At 36.8% G+C, this 17,043-nt stretch overlaps 1 protein-coding gene across 5 annotated transcripts in view; it reads left to right on the plus strand.

Moving 5' to 3' along the window:
- Positions 1 to 17,043, plus strand: part of CPS1 (carbamoyl-phosphate synthase 1) — a 201,593-nt gene that overhangs the window by 43,078 nt on the left and 141,472 nt on the right. The gene's annotated exons all lie outside the window — the stretch shown is intronic.

Genomic DNA, 17,043 nt, shown 5'->3' on the forward strand with positions numbered 1-17,043 from the left:
TAGGTATTGGTCCTAATGCTCTCCCTCCCCTTGCCCTCCACCCCACGATGGGCCCCAGTGTGTGATGTTCCCCTCCCTGTGTCCATGTGTTCTCATTGTTCAACTCCCATTTATAAGTGAGAACATGCACACTCAATATTTCTTAATGCCTTTTCATTATCTCTCCTTTTTGCCTGCTCTCTCTGTCTCTAGTTGACTCTTGATCTATTTCTGTCACTATACATTAGTTTGAATTCTAAAATTTTATACAAACGGAATCATACAGTATGGATTATTTTTTGTCTAGCTTCTTTCACCAAACATAATTATTTTGAGGTTCCTCCATATTGCTGTGTTTGGCAATCAATGGTTCATTTCTTTTCATTGCTGAGAATTCCATGGTATGAATGTACTACAATGTTTTTTACTCACTCACCTGCATGAATATCAGAATATTTGGGTTTGTTTTTAGCTACTACAAAATAAAGCTGCTAAGAGCATTCATGTGCAAAAGTTTTATGGGCATATGTTGTCATTTCTCTTGGGGGAAAAAGGGGATCCAATAGTGGATCATGCAGTGAGTGTATGTTAGGCTTTTCATGAAGCTTCAAAATTGTTTATCAAAGTGGTTGCAACATTTTATATTCCCACCAGCCGTGTATAGGAGTTTCAATTCTTTGAGGACCTCACCAACATTTGCCAAGGCTAGTCTTTCAAATTGTAGCCATTCTTATAGGCAGGTAGTATCATCTCATGGTAACTACAACTTGCATTTCTCTAATGGCTAATTTTTTGAAAGATTTCCTTGTTACAGAATCCTAGATTGACAGATTTTTTTCTAGTAGTTTAAATATGTTTATCCTTAATCCTTAATCATCCTTTCATCCTCATCTTTTTTCTTTCTACATGTTTCCTTTTTTTCTCAATTTTCAAGATTTTTCTCTTTATTAATGGTTTTGGGCAATTTTATTATAATATTCCTTGGTGTAGTTTTCTTCATGTTTCTTGTGCTTGAGGATCATTGAGCTTGCTTCTACTATTGGTTTATAGTTTTTATCAAATTTAGAAGATTTTAACCACTGATTTTCACATAGTTTTCTGTTAAAAAAATATTTTTCTTTTCATGTTTCATTTTACAGAGTTTCCATTGCTATGTGTTTGAGTTCACTGCTCTTTTCTTCTGCAATATATACTTTGGAGTTAATCCCATCCAGCAGATTTTTAATATCAGACATTGTAGTTTTTATCTCCATAAGTTTAATGCTTGTTTTAAAAAATATCTCTCATGACTCAACTGCTTGAACTTATGAAATAACTACTTTAATTTCCTTGTCAATTCTAAAATTTGAGTCAGTTCCAGGTTAGTTTTGATTGACTTATTTTTCTCCACATTATCAATTATATTTCCTGCTTCTTTGCATGCCTGGTAATTTTTACTGGATGTCAGACACTGTGATTTATTTGATGCTAGAGATTTTTGTTTTATTATAAATATCCTTAAGCATTGTTCTAGGTCACAGCTAATTACTTGGTAACAGTTTGAGCCTTTTGGATCTTGCTCTTATGACGTCTTAGGTGGAATCAGACCCACATATAGACTACGGCTAATTATTTCCCACTATTGAAGCAAGGCTCTTCTGACTCTAATACTCTGTGAATTAGGAGGTCTTTTAGTTTTTCTGTTCCCTCTGATCTTTCCAGGTGGTTCTTTTCCTAGCCTTGGGTAACTTCTTCACATGCGAGTGTTGAATACTTCAGGGAGACCATCTGCAGATCACCAAAGTTCTTGATGTATTCTGGATACGTGTCTTTACCAGTAATATGATTTACAAATATTTTCTGCCAGTCAGTGTTTTATGTTTTCATGTTCTTAACAATTCCTTTGAAGTCAAATTTTTAAGTTTTGATAAAGTCCAATTTATCATTCTTGTATTTTAAGGATCAAGCTTTGGTGTAGTTAAGTGTTATTTTTAAGAATTTTTTTTAAACTTTAGCTAGAGTAGATTTTGTTGTTTGCAAGTCAGAAATCTGACTGATATGATAATTAAAGAAAAAGGCCAAGAGAATTACATTTTCATTCCATAAATTTTGAATCTAAAATGTGAGTGAGAAACTCTGGAATCATAACAATTTATTCTGGACTCATAGTTTCTGTTGCTTGCCTTTGCTTCTGTCAACCAGATGGTGCTATTGGATTGGCTACCAAGGAACATCCTTATCTGAATGATTGAGGTTGTATTGATCTAAAAAATCTCCAGAGATAATAGTGGACAGTTGCTATCACTTCTTGGGTTCATGGACCTCATCACCATCTTATATAATTAGAAAGAGCATACCACCATCTTGGTGAGACCTCAAATATAAAAAAGAGCACCCTCTAATTAAAATACCTTATGATAAATCCGTGATTTGGTCTTGGGTTCTTATGAGCAGGTAAAAGTGCTCTGTTGTATTGGAAATCATTTGATTGTGAAAAATGTTCTGACAGAGATCAATAATTAAATTAAGTGAAAAAATATATTAATCCATAATTAAGGCAGTTAATCCATTATTTATTGTAAACAATTTAAAGCTACCATGGAATTCCAACATCTGAGCAAACTCTGGTGAAATAAGAAAAGAACTGAATTAGAAAATGGGAGATCCAGGTTAAAGTCCTGGCCCTAACACTAACTAGCTGTGAGATACTGGGCAACTCTCTTTTCTTATCTAAGCCTCTGTTTTGTCATCTGTAAAATAAGCATGGGCTATGTAATGTGAAGTTCTTTATGTTTTTTCTGGACCTCACTGTCAGTAGAGAGAACCAACTGGAAATAACTTCTTTGCTGCCTTAAACCAGCAGACTTTATTTTAGGACAGAGTGAGTAGTTTGTTGCTAACAACTTTGGGGGATACTGGAGAAGGAATAACCCCAAAAAGGTAAGTTGGTTGTGGCATTTGCACACTTTATTAATTTTTTTGTATAATGTATTTTGTATTAATTTTTTTGCATAATGGTGCAATATATCCATGGGTTTAGTGTAACCATTACCTACATAATGTACAATGTACCTGCTAAACAATTTCTCCTCTCTCACCTCCTTCCCACCCTCCCACCTTTCCGAGTCTCCAGTGTCTTTTATTCTACACTCTGTGTCCACGTGGACACATTATTTAGCTCCCATTTGTCAATGAGGACATGAGGTCTTTGATTTTCTGTGTCTGAGTTGTTTCACCTAAGATAATGGTCTTCATTCCCATCCATGTTGCTGCAAAAGACATGATTTCATTCTTTTTATGGCTAAATATTATTCCATGGTACATTTTCTTTATCCAATAATCCAAAGAATGAATGTTCATGCAGGCACATATAAAGTGCTTGGCATTATTTCCTGCAGTGGGTGTGCCTGAAGGTGAGGCAGAGATGGACTGGAAAAGATTGACGTTTCTTTGACCAGCAATGCTGACCCTTTGCTCTTTACTAGAGGCAGTGGCTTCACTATGCAAAACAAATGTGTGCTTAGTGGAGGGTACCTGAGGTCAAGAGCTAGCCATATAGATGACTATGAGGGAAATGCAGTCCGCATTCTATGATAGTCATTACTTTTTGTATATTCCGCACAGTTTTGGTATACCATATTAATAAAACAGCATATGCAAAAGCACCTACCAGAACAGCTGTCAGAACGCAGGCACTCAACGAACATAACTTCCCTTCTCCCAGCTTTCCCATGCCTTCCTTCTAACATGTACTATGCTCTTTATCTTTATAAACCTCTGGAGCCCTCTTATGGGTCTCTGACCATTCAGGGTTCTCAGTTTGAATCTGCCCCAGGCTTTGATTTTTTTCTATAGTTTTACTTTTATAAACATTTAATGACTGTATGTATTTTTCTTTCTTGAACCTACATGATATCTAGCTAGTGTAACCAAAGGGCAATTTATTTAGAAACAAGGTATTAAATTAACTTAACTAATATTTATTGAATGCGTACTGTATGCTAGTTAATATTATAGTGATGAGGATATAGTAGGAAATAAGATTAGTCAAAGTTCCTGTCTCCATGGAGCTTATACCGAAATAATGCAAAGTAGGACTATAATTAAGTAGTGGATATATTATTTTTGTCATCCCAAATGTATTTATCTGTTTCCTCATTTTATGGTTTCTATACCCCAGTATTTCTATGGGGAACTTGTCATCCTTATTTGATTGGAGTCTTAGTGGGACTGTACCTAAAAATACTCCAATCTCCCTTAGCTAATTCATGGATATAGTAAACCATGCTGGACCAATCAGATTCTCTGTTAGGTTGAGTAACAAGAAAATAATTGGAGCGAATTCAGCTCAAAGATGGCACTCAGACAAGGTCATTGACTCCTGTTTCCTAGAACCTCAGAGCTTTACTAGTTCTTGTTGGTTCCAAGGCTTTATTTTTTGGCTGTTCTTTCTGTGCAAAACCTCCTTCAGTGTTTCTTGTTTAAGTTGCTGAATGTACTTTTGTGTTGCTTGGAATCCAGTAGTCCTAACTTATACCAAATCTGGTAAAGTAAGAAGTATTAGTTTTTACAATCTCTATTAATTCAAATTCAATTCTCAGGTTTCATCCACTGAACAGACAGGAAATTAAATCTAATTTTTATTGGAAGGGGATCCTCCTTTCCCATAGTAATAAGAACTAAGGAGTCTCTTGTCATCATCAGTCATTTTTCTACTTGGGTCATTATTGAAATACCTATTATCCCAGCTTCTGTGCCACACCAAGGACAAGGAAATCTGTGGTATGGCTGGGTATCCCTGAGTTAGGCTTCAGCTTCTACAGGCACACCATGTAAAACTTAGTATATATAAGCATATATAATATCTCTGAAACTTTGTACTTTCCAGCTAATTATTCTGATGCAAAACCTCCCTCAGACAATTAACTTATCTGAGAGACTATGCTGTCTTTTAAGAACAGGGCAAACTATCATGTTAATTCTTTCTTGTTCACTCACCTGTCCTCTGTAAATTACTCTGGATTTGTGTACTGAACTCAAGGGAACAATTAATTTATTCATTCATTTAGCACGCATTTATTAAATTTTTCATGTCTTCCAGGTCCTGCATGAGGCTTTGAAATTATAAAGAACTTACAGCTTCTGCTTGATGATGACTCAACAGTTAGAGTGGGGAAGGTAAAAGTTTAGTGAGCTGGTGGCTAAATAATCAAATAATTTTGGCAGTGATAAGGGACACAATAGAGGTCTAAAAGTAGGCATAATGGGAGCACAGAGGAAGCTCTTGAGTCTGTTTGGAGATGTCATACCAGTGATGGCTTGCAGGAGAGGATAGCTGGGCTGAGCCTTAGGAAACAAGTAGAAATTTGCTTAATATACAGATGGAGTAGGAGTAGTACCTTCCAAGCAAAGTAAAATGGAGAGAGAGAGAGAGGGAGAGAGAAAGAGAGGAGGAAGGAGAAGAAGGAGCAGCAGTAGGAGAAAGACAAGGACAAGGACAAGGTTGGGAAAAGGAGACTGGGTGAGAGAAAAGAATGGCATGTGCAAGAAAATGCAAGCAGTCCCACATGACTGGTATGACTGCAATGAAGAGTCCACTGGGGAACTAATGGGAGATGAGCATGGAAAGGGAGGCAGAGGACAAAGTGTGGTGGGTAAAGAATCAGGGATGAGTTCATATCCTTTGCAGGGACATGGATGAAGCTGAAAACCATAATTCTCAACAAACTAACACACGAACAGAAAAACAAACACCACATGTTCTCACTCATAAGTGGGAGTTGAACTATGAGAACCCATGGACACAGGGAGGGGAACATCTCACAATGGGGCTTGTCGTGGGTTGGAGGGGTAGGGGAGGGATAGCATTAGGAGAAATACCTAATGTAGATGATGGGTTGATGGGTGCAGCAAACCACCATGGCACATGTATACCTATGTAACAAACCTGCACATTCTGTACATGTATCCCAGACCTTAAAGTATATTTAAAAAAAAGAATGAGTTTTATAAATAGGCTGTCCTGGGTGAAAATTCCAGCTTTATTTCTTTGGTGCCATGGACTCAAGGAAGTTACTTAACTCAGTTTTCTTATCTGTAAAAGAGAGAAGGTGGTAATATGTCCGTTTTAACATATTGAAAGGACTAAATGGATTTATGAATGAAAAGCACCTAGCATGGGGCCTGCCGCATAGTAGAATTCAAAGACATTTTTCTTTCCTCACTTCCCTGCCACCCCTACCCCACACACCCTGAAATCTATCACAAGAGCCATAAAACTAGAGGTTACTGATAAAAAGTGCTTGGTGGATACATTTGGGAAGCAGTAGGAAACTGAAGAGAGAGAATGAAGCTGAATTAAGGAGAGCCTTTGAATGGGTAGCACAGATTGTACTTAAAAATCACAAAGATTTAAACATTACTCAATTGCAAGCATAGTATTGAAATGAAAACAGATACTAATGATACAAATTGCTATAATCTCGTCACTAATCAATCAATACTGTAATTTATCCATGACATTTCTATTTGGTAAATGCCAAAATCTCTATTTTCAGTTTTTACAGATTTGCAGAAATATTACGTTGGTGCAAAAGTAATTGTTTTTGGCATTAAAAGTAATGGCAAAACCACAATTAGATGGCATATGTACCTTTGAATTTTTATTAAAATTAAGCCTTGATATTTTTAAGTTATTCAATAGCCTTTTTTTCTCTTCTTCATTTCTTTCCTTTCCTTTAATAATACTTTGCTGTATTTCTCCACATATTTCTCTATGTTCATAAGATACTATATAAACAAAAACACCTATACTAAGTTGATCATTTTCCTAGAAATGTAGGCCAGTCACATACATTTCTTTGCAATTTACTTTTCTTACATACAAAAATATAAGGGACCTCCAGCTAACTGCAGGACTCCCATAAGATGGAACATTATGCACATATTGAAAACTAAACATGAGATCTTTAGATCTACAAGGGATCTAAGAGATCACCTAGTCTAGTGGTTCCTGATGTCACCTCAGTTTAATTATTTTCTTAGTGGGTAGAGATTTTGAATGTGAGAGAAGTGTTGAAAGTTCTATTAAATATTAAACTGGCAATGACAGAAAAATAGATTTGGAAGGAGTAACCTGGGGCCATCTTTCAGGTCCAACTTTAATGCAATTTCCTCAGGAAGTGTTTCCTGATATCCCTGACCAGGATAAGTCCCTTTTTGAGTGCCTTAATAGAACCTTCTATTTGTTCTTTGTTATGTTTACTAGCATAATATTAATAAATTATTTGTTATTATCCATCTTATGGACACGTTCAATGTTCATACTTACCCATAAAGTATCGTGGTAAGTATGAACATGATAGTTCATTACCTAATATATTCTTGACAGATTAAAAAAGGCTGAAAAATAAATGAATAAACAGAGAATTTTTTGTGGGGCAGAGGCAGTCATACAGCTTTAAAATTTGATGCAGTAGAGTGGGAGAAGGTTGCATCAGGGGCTCAGAGACTGATATTTTCCTTGTGAATTCATGACACTTAATGTTAAATTCCCTAGCATTTGAGGAACATAAGCTTGCATTTATTGGTGTTCTTAGGAATGATCAGACTCTCTGTATGAGGTTCGCAGTAACCGAATATATAGGGATATTGTTAATTTAAAATAGAAGCTGTCTCTTTAAAGTGCTTACATCCTCAACACAAGTCACCCTGTTTGTGGAGACTTGAAGTAGTACTCAATTGCTTGTTTAGTGGGCATATAATTAGAACAAATGGAAGGTGATGATCTTGAGGCACATTTTATCTAGGTTGCCTTGTGATCAGATAAAACATACTTACCCCACCGCAGAAAACAGAAACTTTTTTAGTGATCCAATTGCAGTCTCTCTGATGTACCCAGAACTACTTTAGATCCCTATAAAAATTGTTTTTACACTTATACATTATTTCTTTGTGTCAACAGCACAATTAAGCTTTCTGGTAATATTTTAAGTAAAATATTATACATTTGAGAGACTATCTCCTCTCATTATGTATTGATTTAATTCATGTAATGCTCAATCTTATTTCTTTTTGTATTGGTTAAGGTTCTTCTGGTTGAAAGTAATGGAAATCAATAAGTCAAAGAAAAGGTAATTTATTGGAAATACACCAAGGTAGCTCAAAGAAGGGCTGGATTAACCAAACAATAGTGCCTTAGGAAAAGCAGAAACAGTGCCAAGTCTGGGGATCTCCGTGGTGAACCTTGTGAACTAGAATGCCATTCCAATGGCATCTACTACGTTGTTATTCATTTAGCTCCAAGTTCATGAGTGTGGGGGAGGCAGATCTCTATTTTCCTAATTACTTCTGACTATAATAGAAAAAGATCAAGAGGATTTGAAATAGAGTACAGTTAGTACTAGGAATCAAGACAACCTTTTTTTTTTTTTTCTTTTGAGTAGCTTCCTCAGGAAAATTTGACAGGACATTGTGGCTAGCTGACTATGAGACAAGAAACAAAAGGATGAATAAAAAACGTTAACTTTTACAGCATGAGTTATTGAGAAAATAGTAGTGTCGTGAGTAAGTTTGGAATGTGGAGTGCTTTTTAGGGGGAGGAGATTAGTATATGTTTGGCTTTATGCATATTTGAATGCAAGATGGTGAGATGTCCCCGTTAAGATTTTTAAAGGGAGTTATAGTGAAAATAGAACTGGGAATATAAAGCTAGTGTTAGGATAATCATGAGAAAGAAATAACTCTCTCTGGAGCTAATTTTGTATGTATTTCACTCTTCTCATTTCTTTGAACATAGGAACCAAGCCTTAATCATTTTTCAATCTCCTAAGGCTTAGCACTTAGTAGGTGGAACTAAAACATCATTTAGACATTAAATTGAGTGACTCAGAGAGAAAAGACCAGAGAAACAAGAATAATTTCCACTTTCTCTTGGGACTTGTTCAAAATGTTGTCTTCCTTTTTAAGGCTCTGCCAGAATAAACCTATTTTAGAGACTACCTCTTTTGATAACCAGAGAGTCAACCTGCACCATTTGTTTTCTCCAGTTAGGTTTATGCAATTTGGGAAAGGTTTTTTCATTTACCTTCTCTTGGTTGTTGGACTCTTTGCATTACAGTTGCTTAAGCCATAACATTAGCATCTTGAGAGAAAACAATGAGGGATTCATTTCAGTCTGCATTTTCCTTTGAATCTGACAAAAAGAAGAACAAGTCTGGAAAGATAGCATCCCAGAATATTTTTGCTTACTCTTCACTATTTAATCAATACTTCCACCAGAAGTAAGACAGAATGTCTTACTTCACATTAGAAGTAGAAACCAGGTTAGACATCCTGATAATAAGTGACCTTATTGTGGAGATGGATGAGGATGGATAAAATATGGATTCTATTTGGTTTCATCTTAACTGCATTTATTCTATCCCCATTTTATTGCCCATTCATTGCTCCATGTCAGTTCAATTCTATTCTATTTCGGCTTGAGATATACCCACAATATAATGCTAGACATTTTTAGTCAAAAGCATTTTCAAATCTTGTCACCAGATTAGTCTTCTCTTCTTATGCATTTCACGTTTCCTGTAGTAAATTATAGTGAATTTAAACTTGTAACTGTTTTCAACTTGTAGACCTTAAACATTTTATTAAAAGTGTAATATAATATCTGGGTAAGGGTTACCACTTTATAATTATTTCCATTGATAGGAAAGTTGATTCTGAAGGCAACTTAGTGACTTGCATAAAGGCATGGAGTGATTTAGCTAAAAGTTGGACAAAATGATAAAGTCCATGTACAAATGGCTTGTTCTATTGTTAAGTAATACAGTTTTTGATGAGTGGAGTTACTGAACTTTTCAAATAGATTAGACTCTCCTGATTTGGAAACGTATTTGTGGAAAATGCCAACAATTTCTAAATGATTTTTTAAAAATTCCATTGATTTTAAATACTTTATACTTTTTCTTCTAACCTCAACTATAAAAATAAAATTATTCACTATTTTCTATCAAATTTCCTTTCTTATGTTGCAATAATAGCCAAACTACTGAGCATTGTGTAGAATTCTGCTAACCACTTTACAAGAGAGAGATTTACATAAGATTCTTTTGGTTCTGGCTTGACGTGAGGGATTAAGTGTTTTCAACACTGTAAACTCATCCATAAAACAATGTTGAGGTGGGTATAATTATTTTCATTCCTTAGATGAAGAAGCTGAGGCTGAGGAGGTTATTCAGTTTAACCTAAGGTGGTAGTCGTGAGTGGCAGTGATAAAGGCAGCTGTTAAACTGAGTTTAAGAAACTTACTGCAGCATCGTAAATACTGCCTCTCTTTGTGCCCCAACTTCCATTCACACTCTATTTCTGTTATGCATGTAGCTAACAACCACCTACTTCAGGATCAACTGGAGGACTTGTTAAAAAGAAAAGATGCCCACCTCTAACTGTAGCAATTTAGATCTGGCAGATCTAGTGTGGCCCAAGAATATGCATTTCTAATAATCATTCCTTGCAGTTAATTATGCACAGTAAGCTTGGACAACAGTTGCCTTAGTTAATATCAGAAAAATGTTCATGAGAAAGAAAACTTTAAAAAATCTTTATTCTTAAGTATTGTTTAAATACTTTGACAAATAACTGGTAATATTGCCCTAAAAACTCTTGCCATGTCATCAGTTGAATAAAACTACAAAGTTTGAAAACTCTCCAGGACGTGACTTAACATTTCTGATCTCTAATATAGAAAAAATGATGACAGAAGGCACAACTTGTCGGCAGGTTGAGAGATCATGGCCTTGGGGCTGAAAACCCTGGGGAATCAATTTTAGCCATAGAGGGCAAAGACGGGGGAAAAAAGTACGAGCTCTGGAGAACAGATAATTCTCTGCTCAGTTTGTAATTTTGAACAGTACTCTTCTGCCAGCCTTGGCTCCTGTGGTTTCTATTTAGCATCGTGTAATGGTCTCTCAATTGTCAAGTGATTTACTAGTTATTTTAGGATTTCTGTTTCTTTGGTACTTATTATTCCATGCCTACTGAAAAACTGAACAATAAAAGTAATCAATTGGGAACATTTTAATGAGGCAATCCAACCCGAAGTGTTGCATTCAAGTGTTTGTTCAAATTTGAGGGGGTTATGCCTACCAGCTCTGTTTTACTTGGCCTACTCAATGAGAAAAGACAAAAAAGAAGAGAGAATTTCTGGTAACTTTGAGCTGCAGAAGTAAAGGTCGTTTATCGGGAGGAGTTAATAGTAGAATGCTCTTTGGACAGATGATGTTCTTAGATTATTTACAATCCACCACCAAAAAAGATTTGGAAACAAGATTATAATTTGCCATTGATATGAGGTGAAACTTTAGCTAGATGGTAGGATCTCCTGGATGTTAAAGTTTAAGTACACATGGATAGTCAAAACCCTATTTTTTATGTTTCTTTGTGTGGTACATGGTTTTCTAGACTGCATTATTCTTGTGAGGTGAACACCTTGAATACAGTTTTTTTCTATTATTTGTTGGGAAAATGTATACTTCCATGTTAAGTTAGCAGCTCAAGTTTCCCAAGTCAGCGAGAGTAAGATTTTCTGATTGGCTTACATGATGCTTTCTTCCAAGGATGTGGAGTACTGTTAACTCTGAAAATCACACAATTCTTTGGTATTCTTTTAAAGTTAGGTCTCTGATTAACACTACATTTCTGCATCATGGTTTTTTTATTTAGGGGCCCTGGGGTGAAAGCTTAAGCATTTCATTAGTCTTGACCAGATCACAAAGAACTATGAGGCATTTTAGAGAGCATTTAAATAATTTTGGAGGGTTATTAGAGAGTTCAAAACGTTAAAGTGAAGCAACAAGGTCTGTATCGTTGCCAAATTTCAAGAGAAAAGGCTAATTAGTCTTTGACCTTGGAGCTATTTGGAAGGGGAATGTGTTGCTTGGAATGTATTAGATTAAAAATTATTCTGAAGAATGGAGAGAGCACCTGATAAACTACTATATGAATGGCTTTATACTTAGCAGTTCTAAATTCCAAATTACTCTTGTTTTGAAATAGTTATACATAAATCTGAAGTAACTGCAGATTTTTCTGTTTCTCTACTGTATCCTCTTAGGACTAGGGTACTGACTAGAAAGGGAATAAGTATAGCAATAGCTAACTATGTCTTTTTTTTTTAATTAAAGTTTTTTTAGGTCAAGAAAGATACCCAAATGCTTTAAATTTTCCTGTAGTGGTATATGTCCCAATGCTCAAAGTTTTGAATTGCTCTATTAAATTAAATTACTCACTAGTTTCGTAAACATTGGTTTAGAAAATAACTATTTCTAAATAAACATATGTGTTTACCAGTGTGTTTAATGCCAATAAAACAGTTCCTATTCAGGGTGCCTTATATCTGGTAAGCAGATCTACCAACTGGACAGAGGGCCAACCCACAGTCCAAATGGGAAATATTTTTTAAAGTTTTGAAACGACACAGTACTCAGTTTTAAAGATCATACTCTGATTATGATTGACCGGGTCTCCTAGGTTAAACAGGTCTTCAAGAAGGTGATCCTGCAAGAACTAATCTCAGTTATTATCAAGCTAATGTGGGTAGTGGACAACACCGTGAGAACAAGGGGCCAATTAACTTGGGAAATGTGGGGAAGAGCAACGGTGAGCGGGGAGGAAAGTCGCTTTACAGGTGTAAGATTTTCTTGGAGAGTAGTGTGACCATGAAGGACAGGGAATTGCCACCTGGTGAGACCTATCTCTGTCTTTCCCATACTACTTCCTATGGATGAGTCGTCTGGACTCAAAGAAGACCTTAATCCATGGAAATGGTCTCTGGTTTTCTGAAGGGTTAAATGTAGATACAGTAAGGGATTTGGAGAATTGAAACCCCATGAATAGAGTCTTGAGATTGCAAAAATAACAATAACAGCAAACAGTAGCTAATAGTTCTCTGACACTATATGCTAGACACCATTGCATGCACTCTGCCTAGAAATCACCCATTTAATCTTCACTACAATGCTATGACACAGATAATATCATTATTCTAATTATACAGATGGAAAACTGAGGTACAAAGAGGGTAATTAGGCAATTTTCCCAAGTTCACTCATTTAACAAGTGGTAGAGCCAGAATATGAACCAGGAAGTCAGGCTCTCAAGTCTGTGTTCTCTGGTACAAGCTTCACAAAGGAGGGCATTTCCTAAGACATATTTGTACCAGTTGAAGCTGTGCATATCAAGATTCATTGGGCTGTAAACAGTGATAACATGCTTTTTATCTGACTCTGTAAAACTATAAAAACTCATATTTCTGGAAACTAGTCACTTTAAGTATTTCCTAGTTTTGCAGTTTAGAGGCTTCTTGGATGATCCCTACAGCTGTTTCTGGAAGGAACCTGAGGGATCATGCACCAGACAGTGGCCTACCAGGGGGCATTAATCAAATGATCATTCATAAACACTGTGGGAGCAAGTTCATTTCAGAGTAATCAGAAATTATCTTTTGTTCCTCCATCTCTTCAAAGGAAAGCCACTGGGAAACAGGGCAACCAATCACTAGAACTCTCTCCGCTTGGTTTAATGAGACAGTGAATCGTTGAATTAAGCCAGTGTCCTTAAGCTGCCCTTAGTTGGTTGCTCCTTGATTAGTCAAAGTGTAATTTGAGTGATACAGCCATGTTGGATGTTCCTGCCACATATTCTGATGAGTTAGCACTCTGTTGCTGCTGTCACACAGCTTCTTAAAAGAAGTGTCAGGATACCCTGTGGGGAAATAAGCAGTGTTTCGATGGCAAAGAGGCTGCTCGCGAGGGGCTGCTCATGGATACACATGTTGCTTAGGCGTGCAGCCAGCCCTGCAGTGATTGATGGATGTTCTGCTCCCTTCTGGTGTATCTTCACTTGTGCTGGGAAAGGGATGAAGGGCACCTTTGAAAGAGGAGGAACCATAGTAATCACTTCATTTCTCTTCTGCTTAATGCAAACTTACTCTGGAAAGATAAATGACTATCCACTCCTGTAACAACTCCTCAAAATCATTACTATATATTGCTGTGGGCCAGATTTGTGCATTTCTAGGATTGTCCCACTGTGGCAGTTATCGGCTGCAGTATGTAGCATTGATTGCGTGTTTTTGTTAACTTGAAAGTATCTTAGAAGGAATAGGCAGTAAATTTTGAAGAGGTCTCCGTGAATCTACTTGACATGGAAATATATAATTGATGAGACATTGTAATGGGTTTAAAATTTACAGTCATAACTCAGGTATACAGAAATGAAACATTTTATTTTTCTGTTACTGAACTTAACTTAGATCAAGTCCCCATTTGTTCAGTTGGCTGAAAACAGTTACTTTTGCTGTTTCAATTTAATTTAGTCACATATAGTTTATTCAGTCAAATTCTACGTTCTCTTCCTGGTCCCTTCTTTGATTATCCTTATAGATGATCTAAGTTACTGGGTGGCTTATAGGTCATCCTGGCATGAGGGGAGGAGTGTCCTATTCCTTGGGTCTTCTTTGGTCCTTGCAGACTTTTGCTGAGACATAGCAGTTCTCTTCTAGCTTGGGGACCTCATGTATAGCATCTGGTGTACTGGGTCTGCATGGGCCTGCCTAGGCCTCTGGACTACATGCTCAGGCTCTACACCTCATGCCGTAACTCTGGCTCTCTTTAGGCAACAGGCCCACTGAGCACTTCCCTGTCTTTCCTCAGGGGATGCTCAAGAACTCATGGCTACTTTCTGTGCAGAAAATAGACTCTGAAACTCTAGGAGGCTTCTTAAGCTCATCTGCCTGAAACATTCCCCAGCTTTTGTGGTGGTCCTTCTGCCATGCCTGCCATGCTGCTTTGGTGCCATGCTGAGTGAGGGGTTTTCCCAAGGGCTTGTAGTGTTTTCTGGCTATGCTTTGAGAGCAGGTTAGGCACCTACCCCTGTCAGAATGATTCAGTAGGCTCTATCTCTCTTACCCGGTTCCCCTCCCAATCCCTCCACATATTAAAAGCTTTCTATCTACCTTTTCGCATTTAAAAAACCTCATGTTTCATCCCTTCTTTAAGTTTTATACTATAAATGCTATGCTGAATCATTTGAGCTCTGGCTCATTGGAACCCACAAATCCCCCTTTTCACAATAATACCAGAAAGCCTAGCATTCCAGGTTTGTCTCAGCTACTGACTTTAAAAAAGCCAGATTTGAAGATCAAAGCTGATGAATGACAATGTGATTCTCTGATGTATTTACCATCTCCTCTGGAAATAAGGAATGCTGGTGTTTGTTTCAATGGGTAAGGTAGGAAACACAAGGACTCCTGGGGAAGAAAATACATCTGCTAATATTTCAAAAACATTATCCCAGCTATAGCACTTTCTCTTTTTTACTACATGTACTTAAAAAAAGTTTAGTCCCTTCTCCCTTTTTCCTTGTTTTTTTTTTGTTTTTTTTTTTTTTTTGATAATGACATTGAAACTTCCTCATTATTGGGTAAAGTTCTACGCAGCATAACTCCTGCTTTTCCAAGTCAGATTGCTGCCTACCTACAGACCATCTAAAGTAGGTGCCAACTGTGAGGGAGGTGCTATTATGATCTTCATTTCTCAGATGAGAAAACTTATTTGGAGAGATTACATCCGGATTCACTCAGCTCATAAGTGACAAAGTTGGGATTCATGGTCAGGTCTGTTGACATTATCCTGCCATTTCCAATGCAAGTCTATTTCAGACTTATCATACATGTATTAAGTTAAATCTATCCTGAATAGACTACATGGAGATTAAGTTCCTGCAAAATGACTTTATGTATACACAATTTTTAAAAACTGCATACAATTTTTAACTTGGAGAGAAATCAGTTCTCTAGTTACTAATAACCTCAATTTTTTTTTCTGGATAGTTTTAAATATATGTATTTTGATTTAAATAGTGTTTAGGTACTTTTTTTTTTTTTTTTGAGATGGAGTCTGGCTCTGTCGCCCAGGATGGAGTGCAGTGGCGCGATCTCGGCTCACTGCAAGCTCCGCCTCCCGGGTTCACGCCATTCTCCTGCTTCAGCCTCCCGAGTAGCTGGGACTACAGGCGCATGCCGCTGCGCCCAGCTAATGTTTTGTATTTTTAGCAGAGACGACAGGGTCGTCGACAGGCCGCCCGCCTCGGCCTCCCAAAGTGCTGGGATTACAGACGTGAGCCACTGCGCCTGGCCGTATTTAGGTACTTCTTTAGATATAAGCCCCATGGATTGGCAATCCAAATGGAGCTAGTAGATCTTCAAAGAACACTGGAACTACAAATACCAACTGTGGATATTTACTGTCATAAATAACACTTTTGTAGAGAACACTTTAATTTGCCTGATAGATCTTATATCCATTAAGAGAGAAATGAGAGTAAGAGAGAAAGAGCGTAAGAATAAATTATTGGCTGGAAACCTTAAAAAATTTAGATTACTTCTTAGATTAAAGTTAAATAGTACAAGATAAATAAACATGAAAAGAAAGAAGCCTATGTGGTGATTTCACTGTTTCACATGGTAGAAACATAATCAGTTGAAAGTCACTCATGAATTTATATCATATTCATGAACACACCAGAAAACCAAAAACATATAAAGTCCACCATTCACTTCCTTAATGATACCAGATGCATTTAAATAGGAATTTCTTAAACTTTTGTACTTTGACATGCTGATAAGCTCCAGAATGATATTATATATTAGCTAAAGATGAATTATGGGTTTTGGGTTTCCATTTCCTTAAATCAACAGCATGTTCAGTTACAGCACATTGCTAAGGGTTAATTTTCAAACCAATGAGTGGTGAGAAGGGCTAGTGAAAAGAAAAGGGGAAAAACCCAACTATAACTGGTAAAACTCTTTCTATGTGAATAATATTTTTTCTTTTGCATTTGCTGTGTCTTCTGGAGGAATGACAGTTGTGTAATTCAGTCTGGTTGGAGAGACAGGCATAGGGTTAATAAAGGATTTGTGTATGGGATGGTATACTCTAGCATGAACTGCCATCCTCCTCCAGTGGTGTGTCTGCCACACATAAGTAGCATAAATAACATCTTCCAAAACAGCCCTCTGAAGTATTAAGC

Source organism: Pan troglodytes, chromosome 13, assembly GCF_028858775.2.
Source record: "Pan troglodytes isolate AG18354 chromosome 13, NHGRI_mPanTro3-v2.0_pri, whole genome shotgun sequence".
NCBI lineage: Eukaryota > Metazoa > Chordata > Mammalia > Primates > Hominidae > Pan > Pan troglodytes.